The sequence below is a fragment of the Cupressus sempervirens genome, chromosome 10, assembly GCF_028749045.1.
Source record: "Cupressus sempervirens isolate cs-2001-9-10 chromosome 10, ASM2874904v1, whole genome shotgun sequence".
In the NCBI taxonomy this organism is placed as follows: Eukaryota; Viridiplantae; Streptophyta; class Pinopsida; order Cupressales; family Cupressaceae; genus Cupressus; species Cupressus sempervirens.
Genome location: NC_143127.1, coordinates 731,669,572 through 731,691,142, shown reverse-complemented (window position 1 = coordinate 731,691,142; position 21,571 = coordinate 731,669,572). Strand labels below are relative to the sequence as shown.

General features: G+C 34.2%; 1 pseudogene; it reads left to right on the top strand.

The window, feature by feature from the left end:
• Positions 1 to 17,382: 17,382 nt before the first annotated feature.
• Positions 17,383 to 17,674, top strand: LOC149535924 (uncharacterized protein At1g66480 pseudogene; annotated as a pseudogene).
• Positions 17,675 to 21,571: the final 3,897 nt, after the last annotated feature.

Here is a 21,571-nt window from a genome sequence, read left to right as displayed (position 1 = left end):
TTAGTGCCTCTATTATAGATCCAAAATAAACTTCTCTTCACTAGGTGAGCACCAATATTGAAGTTATTCCACACCATAGAGCCTCTTCCCTCAAGAGAAAACCTAGAAATCTCTAAAGGTTTAACACCAAGTAAATACTTATGTGATAGGATAAGGGCCCAAAGCTAAAACTGACTAGAATATCAGTGCCAATAGAGGTTGGTAGCAAGAGATTGACTGCACAAGATAGCAGAATGAAGGTCGAGGCCTCCTTCCTTTTTTGGCCTACAAATGGTATCCCAATTGATGAGGCTCCATTTGGTATTTTGCAAATTGCCACTCCAAAGAAATTGGAAAGAGAGAGCATCAAATTCCTTAAGAAAATACACCAAGGCAGCATGAACCATGCTTTTGTATATGGGAAGGGTCTGAATCACAAATTGTAGGAGTATCACACTGCCAACAATAGAGAGCCACCTATGAGTCCAATGATTGACTTTTTGTCAAAGTTTGTCAAGAAAGCTTTTCTAGAAAAGCCTAGGCTATCTTCCCACCACAATAGGGACCCCCAAGTAAGTCAAAGGGAGAGACTCAATATGAAATCTCAGGATATCAGCAATCCTCTGTTGAATAAGCTCAGGAGTGTTGACAAAAAAAATAAAGGACTTGTGGTCATTAGTTTGTTACCTAGAGGTAGCCAAATAAGTATCCAAGCTAAGTCAAAAGGCTTTAGCTTCCTGAATTTGAGCTCTCGCAACAAGGGTTGTATCATCAAAAAATTGAAGGTGGGAAAGAGTGGGCAAACCATTTCCCCATTGCCATCCTTGAACCAAATTTTGGGAAATGTGAAACTTGATAAGTCTACCAAGTCCCTCAGCCATAATGGTAAACAAATAAGGAGAGAGGGGATCTCTCTAGTGAAGTCCTCTAGAAGCCCCAAAAAGCTTTGACAGTTCACCATTAAGAAGGACCAAGAAGGAAGGAGTAGTAACATAGCTTAGAACCCATCTAACCCATTCCTGATTGAAGCCAAAAGCCAGAAGAACTTTCTACAAGAAACCCTAATTGACTCTATCATAAGCCTTAGTGATATCAATCTTAATGAACATGGTGTATTTCCTAGAAGTACACATAGAGTGAATAGCTTCGGAAGCAATAACCACCCCATCCAAAAAAAAAAATCTCACCACAAAACTCCCTTGTTCCTCAGAGATAACCATGGGAAGCCAAACTTTAAGCCTCTCTACTAGGAGTTTAGTAATGATTTTATCGACCACATTACAAAGAGCAATGGGTCTAAAGAAGTCCAGCTAATCAGCCTCTTCCTTCTTTGGAATAAGGACAAAGAAAGTAGCATTCAAGGCTCGAAGCATTTCTTTGTTGGTATAGGGCTCCTAAACCACATCCAAAAGGTCATGCTTGATAATATCCCAAAATTCCTAAAAGAATTCAACAAGGAAGCCATCAGGCCCTAGATCTTTGTCTTTCCGCAAGCTAACAACCACCCCCTCCAAGTCAGACATACAAATTGGCCACATAAGAGAGTCATTCATCTCCTTGGTCACAACAGGGAGAATACAAGATAGGATTGTATTCTCCTCAATCTTCGTTGGATGTAAATCATCTAAAAAGAGAGCATAGTAAAACTAATTAGCTTCCCTGGATATAGCTTGGGAGGAGGTCAGACACATCCTATCAGAAGTAACAAGAAAATAAATATAACTCCTATTATGTCGAGCCTACATAGATTTATGGAAAAATGCAGTGTTCTTTTCCCCTTGCTCAATCCAGTCAACTTGATCCTTCTATTTCTAATAAATTTCTTCTCTAAGATACCACTCAACTAAATCAGCAAAAGCTCAGGATTCTGTTATGCCAAGAGCTCTAGAAAAACCAAAATCCTGAATCTACCTGGTAATAACATCAAGATGATCCTGAGCCCTTTACTTCATAATATGGAGATTACTAAAACAATTCTTGTTCCAATGCTTCAACTTCCTTTTAACATACTGAAGCTTTTTAGAGAAGGAGAACATAGCAGTTGAATAGGTAGGACCTCCCTATCTCCCCTAGTGAGTCATTAAGTCATGGAGAGAAGAGTCTTCAAGCCACATTAGTTGGAACTTAAAGGGAGAATTCTTGGGGATAGCAACATAACTAGCTATGAGCTTGATAGGCTAGTGGTCAGAACCTCTCCAATCAAGAATTTTAGAAAAGAAAGAAAGAGAGCCACAATTCCAAAAGAAAGAAACAAGGAACCTATCCAAGCGTTCTAAGATGGAATCATTTCCAACCCTTTGATTGTTCCAAGTAAATAGACCATTAAGATATTTGACATCAGAGAGATGTAAAAGATCAATATTTTGTCAAAGAAGCTCAGAAGAAGGACCTAAGAGAGCTACCCCACCCCTCTTCTCCTCCAAACTAAGAATAGAGTTGAAATCTCCAGCCACAATCCAAGGCAAGAAAGGATGATAGCTTCTAACATGCCTAATATGTTCCTAGATCTTGAGCTTGGTAGGGAGATCAATAGGAGTATACACATTAGTAACAAGAATCATCTCTCTAGTTTCTAGAGAGGATGCAACCATTGAGAGAGCCAAGAGGTAAGAGACCCAGTAAAGTGGCATTACTTTCCTAGGATCCTAGCAAATGGCAAGACCACCAGAGTTCCCCAAAGCACTAACACACTAACATTGGCTTAGAAACCAAATTTCAGGAGCACAACTAAACATAGAGTCCACTAAAAACTTGGTCTCCTAGATACAAAGGATATCCAAAGAATGATCAACCACCAACTTGCGAATAGCTTTTTGTATAGGGATGCTATTCAACCCCCTCACATTCCATGAGAGAATAATCAAGTAGAGTGGGGAAAATGATCACCTAAGGTTTTGACAACCCCAAAATCTACCAATAAATCTCTTGTAAGTTTAATTTTTTCCTGATCCTACTTTCACCCAACTCTTGAGGGAGTAGCAAAAGAGACTTTATTAAATGGTCTTTGCATTATGCCCAAAGCAAGAGGAGATCCCTTTCCTTTACCAGAGGCAAACGCATCTTTAACCAAATCTTCTAGAAGAACATCCTTTTCCTGTGGAGCAAGAGAAACCACAAGGGCACCAAACTTAGCACCAATAGAAGTCTCTGGCATCTACTCAACTGCAACCTCATGGTTTCCACTAAGAGTAGAACTCCTCCCCTCTGAGCCAGTAGCCCCACACTGAGCCTCTGCATGAATGCCTTCCTCTATGACCATGTTGTCAAGAACCTCAAAATGATTAAACCCTGAGTTCACTTTCTAATCTAGATGAGAATGCTTCTAACCTTGCCCCTTAGCATAGTTTTGAGCTGGGATAAAACAATCCTTAGCAGGACTAGTAGAATTGGATGGCCCTTGCCCCTAACTTGAAGTTTTCATTTGAGCTTTCCCTTTACTAGTACTATTAGTTTGAACATTTCCTTTTCCAAAACTAGCAATTTGACCATTCCCCTTACCATCATTTTCCATCCTTGGGCTAGAGAACCCACTAGGGGTACCATCACCTTTGGAGGCTTGAGGGCATTAACATTGTAAATGACCATACACATAAAAAATTCAACAATAGAAGGGAATTGATTCATAGTCTAGCTATTGGATCCAAGAAGAAGAGCCTAGGAAAAATTTCAAAGAATCTAACAAAGGATTATTTAAATCAATTTCAACACAAATATGGGCATAAGAAATAACCTTTTTGTCTACTAATTAATGTGTTGTAGCAGTCGGCTTCCCAAGCATAGCAACAATTTATCGCAAGATATCCTAGTGCCAGAACTCCAAAGGAAGCTATAGTAGGTGGAGCCAAGCAGGAACCCTCGAAGGAAGATCCTTAGTAGAATTGAACCCCGTGTTCCAAGGTTTGACAAAAAAACCTACATTGTCATAAAAATATGGGCCTCCCTTAAAGACCCAATTCTGATCTGACATGCAAGAGAAATTCACCAAAAAGTAGTTATTACTAGCCAACATAATATCCATATCACCTTCTACCTACCATGAATAGGAAATCCAAGCTTCTAGAGCTGACAAGGAAATTAGAAAACCAAGAAACTTGCATATCAATGCATGTGTGGCCAAAAAGTCCACATATTCCATTATTGCTTCCAGAGGGATAAACAACATAGGCTGATCCTGACTACATGGAAATTAGCCATTAACTTTATTTAACTTCGAGCACTCACTAACATAAAATGGCTCCTTCTCTTAGTGACCTCACCCCAAGAGAAGATGCATCACAATTGAAGGCTCTAGCAAGAATGAGACTCATGGAGACTTCGCTTGTGGCCATAAGAGCCCAACAAACAAATTCTAAACCAAGTGTTAGAATTCTTTAGAATAACTGAGGGGGGGAGGGGTGTGAATCAGTTATTCAAGGTCCAAATGCGCTAATAATACTTTTTCTACACTTTTAATAAATTCATACACTTTTCATCCATCCAAACTTAAATCAACCATATTAGTAAGTTACAATAAATCAACATGCAGAGATAAAACATGTAAGATCAACACATGACACAATGATTTACGTGGAAACCCAATTTGGGAAAAACCACCAGTAACATGCTACTTGATTTTCGCTCTTCTAAAGTGATGCCCTGTTAAAGGCTTACAACACATTGTTAAATGTGACATTGTTAGAGGATTTCACCAAACTGTTAGGAATGGGCCTGTTTAAAGGACTTTAAAACATTCACTTGGAATGTCACCCTGTTAATAGATTTATCTCATGGCTATCAAACCAAACTAAGTCCATAGGATTTAAACTAACTATTACAATTGTTGGAAAGTAACGATAATGGCCTTTTGATTTGATATAACTTACAACATACTTTGCAGATTTCAGATCACACTTTTAGTTCAATCCTTATGCTTGGCTTCAATCACTTCAGCTCTGATTGCTTGTCTTCTTATCAAGCTTCGTCTCCTTGAGTCTTCTTACTCATCATGCCAATGCATCCATATTTGGGGTTTTCTTATTGAAACAAAGTAACTATGCTCTCTTTCCTCCTTAGCACCTCCTTCATCATTTTATGCTTTCATGCTTGACCACCTCTATCTCTCTTTTCTTCATGAACTTATGACTCCTTAAGTAGAAATCTGATTTTGTCTTTGCCGCTCAATTCTCCTTCTCTAATTTTAGGGTTTCAAAATGGATTAGGTAGGATACAATGTATCTACCTCATATCTTGTTCTCATCTAGAAACTTTGTCAGTTGTATCCTTAAAAATGTTTTACATGGTGTTCTATGCCACCAGCTCATCATTCTTATCTTTCATTTAATTGACAAACTTCTAGATAACAACCTTGTTGGCTTAGATCTGACGAATCTTCGATTTTCAAAATAATGCAGCAACTGGGCATTATTGTTTTTACTGGTGCTCCGCATCTCTGTGTTACTCGGCACTATTGGTTTTACTGGTGCTCAACATCTCTGTGTTACTCGGTACCTATATCTGCTTGGCACTTGATATCACTCGGCACTTGAAGTTTACTTGGCACTTGATATCACTCGGCATCTGAAGTTTACTCGACACTTGATATTGATCTTGCTTGTCTTCAACTAGGAATCTACCCGGATTCAACTAGCTTTCTCGGCTCCTTCTCTCTAATGAACTTTAATTAAGTTTTACAGGTCTTAGCTAAAACCTTACATCTTTGATATGTTTCAGTGTGCCCATTCTCTATGTCTTATAGTATGTCATCAACACACTTTTTCATCAATGGCTTAGATGATCCTTGTACTTCATTACAACATCATAACTTCAACCTTTCTCTTGGTGTACTAGTTACATCTTATTGATTGCCTCCTCCTTGTCAATCAATTAATTGATAGTATTTGGATCACTAAAGCAATTGTCATTCCTGCAAGTAGCAAGTTTGACATCAATGACAAAACAATGATTGAGAATATTCTTTACCATTTCCATATATCGTTCCAACAACTTTCCTCATGATCTTTTCAATAATTTCCAACAATCTCCCTCTTTGGCATTGATGGCAAACCAAACTGATCAATTGATCAACTTAGTTACCACCAAGATTGTATACATTATTTGCTACTTTTTTTTGCTGGCTTCATCTTTACTAGCTGATCTCATATATCTCCCTCTTTCATATATATTTCCTGCTTGCTTTGTATTGATCAGGTTTCACATTTCTCCCTCTTTGACATAAATTGCAAAGATGTAGCATCTTTATTATGCAAAATATGAGCTTTGGCTTCTTGTTTTTTTCTCCCTCTGTCACCATGCTTGTGACTGATTTGGAGTTTCTGCTCTTGTTGTTATCCTTTGCATCATTCTTCTGATATTTCAATGATTCATTGCTGGTGATGCAGGGCAACTTCCTTGTTGCTTTAAACTGCTTGAGTTAGGGGTATTACCCCCAACTTGCCTCTAAGATATTCGTATGCATCCTTTAGCAATGGTTTGGTGCAGATATCTATAGTTTGTTCCTTTGTGTGAATGTATTCCAACTTCACTTGTTTTTCTTCTACTAGTTCTCTAACATAATGATACTTGATTGTGATGTGCTTGGTTTTTGCATGCATTATTGGATTTTTGGATATGTTTATAGCACTTGTGTTATCACAATACAATATCACAGGTTTTGTTACCTCTTCTTTCATTCCTTCCAATAGATGTGTGAGCCACACAATGTTTATGCAATTGACTATTGCTGCCACATATTCTGACTCTATAGTGGACTGAGATGTGCATGTTTGTTTCTTGCTAGTCCAGGTAACTAGCCTTTTGCCTAGAAATAATGCACCTCCACTTGCACTTTTTCTATCATCAATGTTGCCTCCCCAATCTGCATCTGTATATGCATTGAGCTCAAATTTTCCATTCTTTTTCTAGTATAGACCAAAGTTATCAGTTCCTTTAAGATATCTCATTATTCTTTTTACTGCTATGAGATGGTTTTCTTTAGGATTAGCAAAGAATCTAGCCACTATTCCAACTGCTAATGCTATGTCTAGTCTACTATATACAACATATTGTAGTTTTCCAATCATGGATCTATACATTGTTTGATTGACTTCAGCTAATTCACCATTTTTGGACAGCTTATTTCCTGTTGCCATTGGTGTGTTGACCAGTTTGGACTCCTCTAATCCAAATGTTTTAAGAATATCTTTGATGTACTTTGATTATGTCACAAATATACCATGTTTGAGTTGATGTACTTGCAATCCAACAAAGAATTTGATTTCTCCAAACATAGACATCTCAAATTCATGTTTCATTTTGTTAGCAAAGCCTTTGCAAAGCATTTCCTTTCCATCAAACACTATGTCATCCACAAAGATTTCAGATACAATAATGTCTTTACCTTCTTCTGCTTTGATGTACGTGTTGTTGTTATCATTAGTTCTTTCAAATCCTATTTGTATTAGATACTTGTGAAGTCTTTCATACCATGCTCTAGGTGCTTGTTTCAAACCATAGAGTGCTTTATGTAGCTTACAAACCATATCCCTATTGTTTTTGTCAAAAAATCCTTCTGGTTGTTCAATGTAGACTTCTTCTTCTAGTATGCCATTTAAAAAAGAAGATTTTACATCCATCTGATAGACTTTAAAATCTTTATATGCAGCATATGCAAGTAAAGTTCTTACTCCTTCCATTCTAGCAACAGGGGAAAATGTTTCCCCATAGTCTATTCCTTCTTCTTGAGCATAACCCTTGCATACTAGTCTAGCTTTGTTTCTGGTAATCTCACCATTCTCATCTAGCTTGTTTTTGAATACCCACTTGGTGCCAATCACATTCTTGTCAACTGGTCTGGGAACCAAACTCCAGGTTTTGTTCTTTTTTATTTGATCAATCTCTTCTTCCATATCTTTGTACCAGTCACCTAATTAGACATGATTCATGTCTTAGTCTGTTCCTTGTCATTGGTCTTGCATCTTTGTCACCAATTATCTGTTCAGCAGGGTGTAGTCTTTTTACATATTTGGATAATCTTGGTTCTGTCCTTGTTTCCATGTTTAATATTTCTGATTCAGGGTCACTATGTACTGAGTTTTCAGGTTTTTCTACATCTCTTTCATATGTACTAACTTCAGAATTAGATTGTGCATTTTCTTCATTCTACAACTTGGCTTCTGAATGCAGCTCAGCATTCACTAGTTGTGATTCGGCTGAAGCTGAAACTTGTTGTTGACTTTCAATTTGATTGACATCATCCTCATCAATCATTCCTTCATAAGAATACACAAAGGTTCTATATTCATCCATTCTTTTGGGTTCTTTAGCTTGGACTTCTCTATGTTCATCAAATTTTACATTTGCACTTTTCACAATTTTATTAGTGTTAGTATTCAAACACTTGTATGCCTTACTTCTAGTGGAATAACCAAGGAATATTCCTTCATCGATTTTTGCATCAAATTTTCATTTCTAGGATCTTTAAGGATAAAAAATTTGCAACCAAATACTTTGAAATGTTTTACATTGGGTGAGTGAACATACCATAATTCAAAATGTGTTGTATTTGTACCTTTCTTGACTTGTACTTGGTTCAGTGTATGAACAGCTACACTTACAGCTTCTCTCCAGTATTTTAGAGCAACAATCTCTTCCATCATTAATGTTCTAGCACAATCAATCACAGATCTATTTCTTATTTCAGCAATTCCATTCTGTGGGGGAGTTCTAGGAGCTGACATTTATCTTTTGATTCATTTATCATTACAAAATATCTCGAATTCATTTGTTGTGAATTCACCACCTCTGTCTGATCTTAGTCAACTCAAGCTTTTTCCTATTTCCTTTTCAACTCTAGCCACATACCACTTAAACATTTGAAAAGCATCAGATTTTTGTTTTAAGAACATAACAATCATCATCCTAGAATAGTCATCAACAAACAACATTATGTATTTATCTCCTCTATAGCTTTGTACTTTCATTGGACCACATAAGTCAGTATGAACTAGTTCAAGTACTTCTTTGGATGTATAGTTTTTGCTTTTGAAACTTGACTTTATCATCTTTCCTAGCTGACATTGTTTGCACATGATATTATCAAGCTTCTTCAATTTTGGTAAACCTCTGACTTTCTTCATTTTATTGATCTTGACCAGATTGTCAAAGTTGATATGACATAATCTTCTATGCCACAACCATTCATCATCAAATTTTGCAATAAAACAAAAAACATCATCCATATCAAGGTAAAACAGATTACTCCTTGTTTGATCTCCTTTTCCTATCAGTTTACCATCAGTATCATAAATTTTTGCAGTTTTGTTTTCAAATTTTACTTTGCATCCTATATTGCCCAACTGTGAGACACTCAGCAAATTGTAGTTTAATCCTTCAACATAGTATGCATTATTACATGAAATTTGTTCTGTGAGCTTAATGGGACCTTTTCCTTTGATTTGACATGGAGCATCATTACCAAATCTAACACTATTTCCATCATACTAAGTAAAGTTAACAAACTTACTTTTGTCTCCTGTCATGTGATGTGAGCATCCACTGTCTATGATCCATCTGTCATTCTTGTTCATACATGTTACTAGTGTTGTGGGCACTTCTTCATCAAATTGATCCTTTATGGCTACATAAACAACTTCATCATCATTTTCATTAGAATTTTCTTCAACAATATAACACTTCTTACCTTTTTCTTTGTAATCTCTCTTGTCATCATCTCTTCTAAATTTATTTTTGTTGTCTTCCTTGTAATCCTTTTTCTATGTACACCTAGCAGCAATATGACCTACTTCATTGCAATTGAAAAAAATGATAGGCATCTTACCTTTGAATTTTCCTTTACCTCTGTGAAATCTTCTAGCAAGCAATGCTTCCAATTGTTCCACATCTTCCTCATCAGTGCTACTATCACTAGATACATACTTCATTTTTATTCCTTTCTTTGATTTCACCTGTTCAGCATCTTTTAGTGATAATTTGGCCTTAAAGGCAGATTCAACATTCTCTGGTCTATAGTTGTCAAAATTAGATAACCCAAATGCAGTGAGTCTACCTATTATACCTTCAAAACTTAGATTGTTTCCTAGTATACATCTTAGTTCTTGTATTGCTGATACTCTAATAGCATAGACAGGGAGCAAGGTTCTTAAGAACTTTCTATTAACAGTATCTTTATCTAGTTGACCAATTAAGCATCTTATTGCACTTACCACTTCTTTTATTCTTGTGCCATACTGAGCAGCATTCTCATTTTCCTCCATTTTCATATCATCAAACTTTCCTCTGAGACTTTCTCTTTTTGCTCTTTGTACATTCTGATCTCCTCCATAAATGTCTGATAGGGCTTTCCACATTTTGAATGCAATGTCACATCCTTTGTTATCATCAAATTCAGCATAGTTGAGTGTAGAGGCAATCTCCAGCATTGTCTAATTGTGTTCCTACTTATTTTTCATGTCTTCTGCACTAAGAGTACTAGTTGGATCTACATATTCACTGACAATTGAATTTTGGGCATAATCTCCTATGGATCCAAGATGTAGCTTCATCAAACTTTTCCATGCAACAAAGTGGTCTTTGTTGAGCTTGGGAACTTCTCTCTTAGGCATTTTGATCTTTTTTGCTTATAGTTCCTTTAAATTGAATTAGCAGTTCAGCTCTGATACCAATTGTTAGAATTCTTTACAATAACTGGGGGGGGTGAATCATTTATTCAAGGTCCAAATGCCCTAATAATACTTTTTCTACACTTTTACTAAATCTATACACTTTTCATCCATCCAAACTTAAATCAACCATATTAGTAAGTTACAGTAAATCAACATGCAGAGATAAAACATGTAAGATCAACACATGAAACAATGATTTACATGGAAACCCAATTTGGGAAAAACCACCAGTAACATGCTACTTGATTCTCACTCTTCTAAAGTGATGCCCAGTTAAAAGCCTGCCCTATTAAAGGCTTACAACACACTGTTAAATGTGACCTTGTTAGAGAATTTCACCAAACTGTTAGGAATGGGCCTGGTTAAAGGACTTTAGAACATTCACTTGGAATGTCACCCTATTAAAGGATTTATCTCATGGCTATCAAACCAACGTAAGTCCATAGGATGTAAACTAAGTGTTACAATTGCTAGAAAGTAACGATAGTGGCCTTTTGATTTGATATAACTTACAACATACTTTGCAGATTTCAGATCATACTTTCAGTTCAATCCTTATGCTTGGCTTCAATCACTTCAGCTCTGATTACTTGTCTTCTTATCAAGCTTTGTCTCCTTAAGTCTTCTTACTCATCATACCAATGCTCCATATCTGGGGTCTTCTTATTGAAATAGAGTAACTATGCTCTCTTTCCTCCTTAGCACCTCCTTCAGCATTTTATGCTTTCATGCTTGACTGCCTCTATCTCTCTTTTCTTTATGAACTTATGACTCCTTAAGTAGAAATTTGATTTTGCCTTTGCCACTCAATTCTCCTTCTCCAATTTTAGGACCTTTCAAAATGGATTAGGTAGGATACAATGTATCTACCTCATATCTTGTTCTCATCTAGAAACTTTGTTAGTTGTATCCTTAAAAATGTTTTACATGGTGTTCTGTGCCACCAGCTCATCATTCTTATCTTTCATTTAATTGACAAACTTCTAGATAACAACCTTGTTGGCTTAGATTTGGCGAATCTTTGATTTTCAAAATAATGCAGCAACTCGACATTACTATTTTTACTGGTGCTCGGCATCTCTATGTTACTCGACACTATTGGTTTTACTAGTGCTCGGTATCTCTTTATTACTCGACACCTATTTCTGCTCGGCACTTGATATCACTCGGCACTTGAAGTTTACTCGGCACTTGATATCACTCGACATCTGAAGTTTACTCGGCACTTAATATCACTCGGCATTTGAAGTTTACTTAGCACTTGATATTGATCTTGCTTGTCTTCAACTAGGAATCTGCTTGGCTTCAACTAGCTTGCTCGACTCCTTCTCTCTTATAGTATGTCATCAACACACTTTTTCATCAATGGCTTAGCTGATCCTCGTACTTCATTACAACATCATAACTTCAACCTTTCTCTTGGTGTACTAGTTACATCTTATTGATTGCCTCCTCCTTGTCAATCAATTAATTGATAGTATTTGGATCACTAAAGCAATTGTCATTCCTACAAGTAGCAAGTTTGACATCAATGACAAAAAAATGATTGAGAACATTCTTTACCATTTCCATATATCATTCCAACAACTTTCCCCATGATCTTTTCAATCATTTCCAACACTAGGATCAAAGCAATCTCAAATTTTTGCAAAATATAACATGAAACCCTAGTGTCATGCCCTAGTCACTCTCATCACCTTCTTTAAGCATTGTCATTTATGGTCCAAAATCACTGATAGGAATGATGACTATACAGTACATTACCGAACAAATGATTATCAAGCTTAGAAGAAAATAATATTTCAGAATGAACTTGTTCACTAATTTTCAAATAACAAAGATTTATTGTATGAACAAAAATGTCATTATTTTGCTAAATTCCCAATTCCACCTATTTGGGTGGTATTGTGAAACCTTATTTTTGGGCAAAACTTGGAATACGTATTCCTATTTTATTTCGTATTCCAATTCTAATTTGGTGCATCCAAATGAAAAATTCAAAAGTTTAAAAATTTACATATACCTATCCTACTTGTATTCCTATTGCCAAATAGGCCCTAAATGAAGAGGATGAGCTGAATTTTCCATCTAATGATAGATATTGCATTAGAGAAGTAGGACGACCATAAAAATGATCTCATCCGTCTATTTCTACCAAATCACTTTACGCATCATTGGTAAGTCACAAAACCTTATCTCCATTTCTCACAAACCCTGTGTTCCTCAAAGTCATTGCCCTAAACAATTTCTAAATGACTAATCAAATTTTTTTCAAGTTTTCTATTGAATTCCTACTGTTTTTGAATCAATGATTTGTGCATTGGGCTAGAGTGTAATTATTGGTAACTTTTTGGGTTGTGGGGTTTAGTTTTGTAAAATAGGTTGATTTATGAAATAGGGCAAATGGCTCATTAATCTACTAGAATAGAACAATCCAACCCATATGTCTCCTTTGGCATTTTTCACATGTGCTAATTGTATAGTCGGTTTCCATTAAAATTTTTTGGGTTAATGAAGGGGCTAATTTTTAATATCAAAGTTTCAGATTTGAACACCGGACATGCACCACCATTAAAATAATTTCATTTGTTCTTTCTCCTCATTGGTTGCACATCATTGCAGTAAGGATCATATCCATTGAACCACTATTGCAAATGTTTGTTGCATTTTCTTAGTTTTCCCTATTTGCTATGGTAATATATCAACTGTAGTCTCAAATAAAAGAACCATTCTGTAGACCATATATTTTCTCTATACCATTTATCTACCTTGATTCCGAGTCTCCTATTCTGAAATCATCTAAGAATACATTCAAAGATGAGAAGGGATCACAACTATCATAAGAAATCTCATATAAATTTGATGAGGTATTGTGTGTATTAAGTTCATTTTCAAAAAAATGTGGGAATCAATCATCTATTAATTTGGGAGTAAGAAAGTGAGATATTTTCGCATTAGATTCAATCGGCTGAGACTTTGAATTTTGTTCTAGCTTAATGTCGACCAACTCATCTGCCATTAATTCATCTATCCATAACTCACACCATGACTTGGAAATTTTTGTGTTCCTACTACTATGTCATTTGATGTTATGATCTGAAATACTCCTTTTCAGACCTCTTTTGTGGAGATTCTCTATTCTTGATATAGTTGCTCTCATAGGAGCGATTTTGAAAATTGATGATCATTTTTGGGATCATGAGGTGCACATTTTTCTTTTCCAATAAAATTATCTTCATGGGTTTCTCTTGATTCTCTTTTTTCAATCTTTCTAAACTAGCGAGTATTCCAGTAATTCTTTATCTTGTTGTTTGTTGTTTGTTTGACTAGGAAGACGTCCCGCTATCAGAGACCATCTGCATAGTAACACAAACTTAATTTCATAAGACAAAATTGAATAATATCATGTTCTCACAATCTATTCATGTAATTCTTAGTTTAAAATAGAAGAAATATGATTTTCACAGCTAAATTGGCTAATTGTCTCGGCAGATATGCCATTGATATTTTGAATAATCTGGCAAAGTGCTCAATTGTCAGCAAAGGGGTATTAAATACTTCAAATCTTTTAAATTTTCAAAACTAGCTAGCCATGAAGATAAATTTGGACAGTATAAATATAAATACTTAAGCAAATGTAGACCAGAGAACTCTTTTGACAAACTGCTACCAATAAAAAAAAGGGAAAGAACTTTAAGATTTTGAAGATGTCCTATTGAGGTTGGAAGCCATTGCAATTTGTCAGAGTGGAGTACAATAAGCTTCAACATCATTATACTTAATTCAGTTCATTATGATACTGAATTCAATTGAGAAAAATATTTGCATTTTATTTTGAATTAAATATATAATTTTTTGGAGTATTAACTCAAGTTTTAGATTATGTAATTTATTTTTAATTTATTTTAAAAGATTGAATCAATATCTTATATGGGCTTGTTTATCTCATACAATTCCTAAAAGAGAGTTTGTGTTTATTGGAAAAACATAAGAAAATTTATGAAATAGGGCTTTAAAATTAGATTTGGTTTAGAATGAAGGAAGATATGATTTGAAATTAACCTTGTGTTGTTAGGTTTTGAATGAAAATTGGCATGAAAAATTAGAACAAAACTATTTCATACAATTCAAATAAAAATTCATATTTTTATTCAAGTTGAACAATTATATAAATCTTCTTATTTCTTCAATTTATTATTGGAGTACATAGTGTTTTACTTTCTACTCTTTGCTCAAGTTTACTTAGGTCAACATATTAATGATGTAGATGGATTTTATTTTGATCATGATGGCATGGAGAGGGCCTTGAACCCAAAAATAAAAGATTACACTCCGCTATCAATCCACATCAAAACATCATCAATCACAAATATTAGATGCCAAGCCAGTCTCTCCTTACCATCACCAATATCCTCTTTCTGGAATTGAGTAGGATAAATTGAAAAATGTGAGTAGTTGAGGAATAGGGGTGTTCCCATTTGGATGTTAGATAGTTTAATTTTGGTAGGATCTAAATTAGGTTTTGAATCAAACATATCAGGGCAATATAATTACCTTTTTAAAAATACTTGATCTGAATTTCTGGTCTTGATGAATCTTGGACTAGTGTGACCTATTAGAGCTTCAAGGACTTTTTTTAAAATTTAAAAACTCTTTTTGATGGAGATCTGATGTAGCTACTCTTTAAAAACAAAAAACACTATGGTTGATCATTTTTTCCATTTTAATTTATCTAAACGAAGGCAAATTCTATGGGCAAATTGTGATAGACTGGAAACTAAATCCTAACCATATCGTGAATCAAATCATATGATTTTAGTGCATTTGAAAAAAATTCAAAATAGAAGGCCATATAAGAAACTATTTGTGCACTAATATCTTGATATTTAGTATTTTCTATGTCACCAAGATCTAAGATCCATGATTATAGAAGGAGAAAATATCCCACCACTATCTTTATAAAGATAATAGTTCTCAGTGTTCATTGAATTATTTTAGACTAAACACCATATATATTCATTACTTAATTTATTAATTAATCAAATGTGATGACATATTAAGAAAAATATTTTTTTTAGATATGATATATAGGTTGTCAAAGTCTAATCAATTAAAAATGAAAATTTATTTTCATTCTTTTTAATTTATTAAGGAAATGTCAATTGGTTTTTTTGGTGAGGATAATTTTTTATGACAAGTTTGTTGATATAACAAATTGGGATCATCTTACACTTTCTAATTAAAATTGATTAGTATTGAGGCTTTAATAAAAAATTAAAAATAAAAATGTGTGATTCCAAGATATGCACGTATTATATGGTTGTATTATATAACCACATTGTCTATAAAGATATGATTGTATTAAATTATTATAATGCTATGTGAAAATAAATTGAAGTATGCATGCAAGACATGCACGTGCGCGTGCGTGCACACACACACACACACACACATGAATGTCATCTTGAATAAGGTCACTTTGAATTAAAATCCAAGATCATAAGATGCATGTCTAATATATATTACCTATAAAAGAAATATCAATTATCTCTTTCATTTGTAATATCATTATGACATTCTTGTCTTTTATAAGCAAGATGTTTCACATAGAGAAAGAGATGGTGAGAGCATAGATATAGTGAGGAGATATTGGAAAGAGAGATATCTAGATTTAATTATCTTATTTGTCAACAATTAAAGATAATATAATTTTATCCACAAGAAATAATGACCAATCAAATACATCATTTTCTCTTAAGGACTCAATCATTCACTTATAATCTACCATTTACCGCGCATTCTTTAAATTTGAAAAAATTGATTACAATCAAATGCAAGCCAAAATAAATGCATGCATTTCATTTCACATTCTTACATTTTGTAACTATGCATCATAGTGAGATTTAATGTATGATAAGCATAGTTGTTGTTTGATGGAACATGGTCAAATATAATCCATCATCAATATTGTACAAATTTTGTCAAACTATTGAACAAAAGATAAAGATTGAGAAGAAGAGGGATATGGAGAAGAAAGAGATTTGTGTGTGTGTGGAGAGAGAGGGGGGGGATGAAAAATATTAATCTATAGTGAGGATGAGAGGGGGAGAAGAATAGAAGGAAAAATACTTTGTTTTGCATCTCTTGCTCTTCATTCCATTGATGGATCACATAGTGTGAGTCAAAATGTTGATGGTAAAAATCTCAATACAATCAAATCCAGAAATAAATCCCTCAATACAATAGATTGTGGAAATTTAATCTCTTTAATTCTTTCACATCTATTCGACGTAACTATTACACACTAAAGTCTGATTACTAGTAGTTACACTCCTGTGTATTCTCGTTACACCGTAGACTGTGCCGGTCGACGTTATTCCTTGTAGCCTGAGCTCTCGTATGAAAGGAACAACGTAACATTTGCACATGAAAGGGATATCAACACATCAGCAATCAGAACACGTGCTGAAAAAAGGACGTTACTGTGCTGAGTTTAAGTCTGCCGTGAAGGAGTTTGGTCGAGGCAGCACTCAAATAATTAATTATTTGACCACGTCATATGATCACATATTGCTTTGACCCCATAATACGGCTAGAAAGCAAGCTAAACTCCTAACGTTGTCTTTGTTGAACGAAATAGTAAATCTGACTTGCAAGGTGACATTGTCTGCATATAGTGCATTTTGCCGGGCACTAACCATTCCATCATCATTCTTGCAAAAGGGATTTTCTGTGTCGTAGTATCATTATTATTGTAGCAGAGGAAAAGAAGAATAGTAGCCATGCGTATTAACATTAATTGCTTCAGTAGAGTTGTGGATGAAAAGCATAAAAGAGTGAAGATTATGAGAGCAGACGGGGAAGTGATAAAAGTGATGAGTCCTCTCAATGTTAAGGAATTACTTGTCGACTATCCAGATCATGAAATGTTTGAAGCAGATCACAGCAGTCGACTGAGTATGAACAGTCGACCACTTTCTCCGACCACACCACTTCGACCTGGCCGATTCTATTTTCTCATTCCTCTCCCCACATAGTCAACACGCTCGTCGACCTCCTCTCAAACCCGTCGAGCGCATATGAATAGTAGATCTGTTTCCGATAAAGATGGAGCAACAGATGATTTGAAGTAGAGATTGATTTCGTTGACTGATAACGGATCGACAAAGCGTCTCAAGATTCTACTGAGCAAAGAGGAAGCTCTTTCGCTTCTGTCTGTCGACGGGAATAAGTTAATGGGAAATCTTCTTGCTCCCATAATTCAACAAGCAATAAAAAACAAGCAGGATAATTCTTGGGATTCGTTTAACGGACGATGGAGACTTAGTCTTGAAACAATATTTGAAGAGCCGTCATGCTCAACGAGTTCAACTCCATAGGGAGGTTGCGGCCATTCACAAGATGGAGTCAAGGCTGCAGACATATTGAAATACAGAGAGAAGAATGTATGAAGAGATAAGTGGCAGGACTATAATAGTGCTAATGATTAGAACCATAGTGAACTCTCAATATAAAGCTAATCATCAATCTCATTTCAATTCCGTGCCCAGCCTCATTTCAAACAACTAGAAAACTCAGTTTCCTAATGAGTCCCGTCAGCTCTGTCTAAATTCAAACGAATTAGAAGATAAGACGACCTTTTGCATTTGCAATCGCACCATAATGCTTTATATTCATCGATTATAAAATATCCATATCAATCCCGGTGATTCTTCGAGAAGCACAGCCTGTGGCTCATGTCGTGGGCAATGTGGAAGTGCTAGAATACGGTATTTCGTATGTCTTAAAATTTACAGGATTTCATCGCTTTGCAGAATTTGCAGGATTGAATAATTGCTGCAGGTCAATCAATATCAAAACACGGAACTTTGTTAGTTGTTCATGATTTTCATAATGATCATCAATATCAATGATGAATCTCAAAATAAATAACACAATCCTCCGGATATATGTATTTTCTTTGTTGGGATTATATGATTCAAAAGTTATCTTTTTGTGATTATGGGTCTATATTTTGTGGTTGATATGTGGGCGTTTTATTTTTTGGGGGCTATTATGATATGTAGGTGTTTTACGTATTTGGTTATTGATCTATTGGTTGAAAAGAAATGGTATAGATGTGCTTTGATTTTAGATTGTTTTGTATAAGATTCATCAAGGTCTTAGATCATATTTTAAGATCTACTATCAAAACGATGAAAATAAAATGTAAAGTACTTTCATGTACTACTGAATATTTTCTGCTGTGTCTTCTAATCACGGTTCACACAATAGCATCATAGCACTGTTTGCATAATAGGAAAAATCACTTAATGTGGCCTTTTGTTGATGGTTTCGTTGTTTTTTATGTTGATTTGTGATATCTAAAGGGTAGGGCCTTTTCAATCCCTATCATTCTAATAAGAAAATAAAGTCAAAAGACAGATGAAATATGCAATCTGAACAATAGAATTAAGAAAAGAAAATTGATAGTGATGGACACTTCAACCCCAATGCCTATTGGATGTACTCTTGCACCCTGTCGAGGTACATGCGCTAGTTTAGTTCGTCTACTATATGTGAAGGATGCAAATAGTTGTGTGAAGAATATAAATTTGCATGGGATAAGTTAGAGAGGGATGGAACTCAAAGAGTAGGACTTGCCATTCTCTCAAGAAAATCAATGTGAGAAACTACAAAGTAATCTTGTAATTGATTCTATCCATGTCAAAAACATAAATCTGACACCACATGTTATTTGTTTTTCTATCAGCAATAGTAAACACACACTTAATACATATAGATGCTATCAAAAAATCTTAACAAATTCAACAAAGGAACAAATTGAAATTCTATAACTTCTCTTGAGTAAAATGAGAAGAAACAAAGTTCAAATTGGTATTTTCATAAATGTTTATTCTAAAATTAAAAATAATCTTTAATCCAATCATTTATGATTTTAATTTATTAACATAAAAATTAATATTCTCTTAAATGTTCATTGTACAATCAAAAGTAAACTAAATACACTTTATCAATTCTTTCAAAATTTTCATTTATTAATATAACATGTCAATATGTGAGGTGAACCTTTTCTCTTGAATAGCATTTCAAAACATGTTTATTACATGGGTGTGAATCTCTCAAAAAATGGGCTCATCACTTAAGTTTTCTCCTAATCTAAACATGTTTTAAATAGGAAGTACTTCTTTAAACAATATTGTTAAAAAACAATATAACAAATGTGGATAATTAGAGAACACATAGCTAGTGTAAAAACATCTAAATAAATGAACTTTCAAGAATAAGATATAATGTTGAAAATTCATATATAGGAGTTTGTTTTGTGAATGGTTTTGTCTACTAAGAATGAGATTTCTATGTGTAAGGGATGATTGTCTTATGCACTTATCCAAGTCATAAAGGCGGCACTAATATTGAAATGGATCAATGAGGTAACAACTATATGCGATGCTTAATGTTTAAAAAAATTATTGTTAGTTCCAACCATAAGCAAGATACTATTGTCTTCTTTAGATTTTTCTTTTAAAAAATGATTAATCATATCAAAGAGTTTTTCAAGCTTACATATATTTATTATACTTTTAAATTTTCTATCTATTTAAATGATTAAAATAAATTTACTTATTTATTTTTAGAGTGGCTCATATAAATGGAAGAAATGAAAAAAAAAAAAATTACTTTTAAAAATTAATAAAATTTGTAACATCTAGAAACCTTGGTTGTACAAAGGAAAACCTCCAGAATCTTCGTGTCTTAATGCTTTCCTGCAATTTTCTTTATTTTTTGATTCTCCTTGATGGAGGCATGACAAAGGGTTGATGATAAATGTTGATCACACAACTTGAGGGATCAAAAATCCCCTTTGAATGAAATTGGAATTTAGAATTCATCAATTAAGGTTCATGTGGAAATGTTTTCATTTTAATTGAGGTTCTTCGAGATACATTGATACTCCTTTATGGTGCTCTATAGTATAATCGAGTTTTGTAATTTTTTATGGCAAAGATGTATATTCTATACGTTTGGTAAATGTCTCACTTCGAACAAGCTCACAGGCACTTAAAGAGAAAGGTTGTCTTTACACTTGACATTTATCACTCTTTCTTCTTTTTAGTTACAAGAAAACATAATGGTCCATGATAATGATTTTTCTTTGACTTTCCTCTTCGATAAAAAAGGATATGCTTAATATAATGTTCACATTGTTGGAGTCCTCTTAGTTCTTCCTTATGTTTTTTACTAATTAGTCAAAAGCTTTCTTTTGTATTTTGTTCCAAGACTCCTTTCTATGTTTTTTCCTCTATGTCTTCTTCTCCTCTATTATGTATTGCTTCTCTATAAATTTATGCTCAATTTCTAACTATAATTTTTCATCCTCCTCTAATATCCCTTCTTCCTCTTCGACATCTTCTTCTCTATATATGCTACTTTCTATTTGTTGTTGTCTAAGCTTTTGATATTCTAGTTCAACAGGGATGTTCTATTTCTATTTAATTAGCTTATCTTTCTTAATAAAATTTGGAAACAATTTTTTTTAGCTTAATATATTTGTGAGCTAGTAAGTAACTAGATTTTAGAGTTCCCTCATGTTGATCCTTTTTTAAAATTGAAACATTCTTAACATAACCTTCATATTTTTTGTAATGCAAATCATAATATGACATGTTTATTATAATTTTGATTTTATCTTTAGTCTTGATACCTGGGTTCATTTTTATTAATAATGTGATTGGTTTCTTATCATTTTATTCTAAATCTATCCCTATTCTTTTAAATAACAAATTACTGATCCTTTCTAGAATGTGAGAATGAAGTTCTATTGGATATAATTAAAAACTATCTATGTTGGAAATTTTAATAACCTTGTTGTTTTCTCATTAATGTTTGGTTCCCAAGGAAAACAGTTTATAGTTTAACCAGGTTGTAAATGC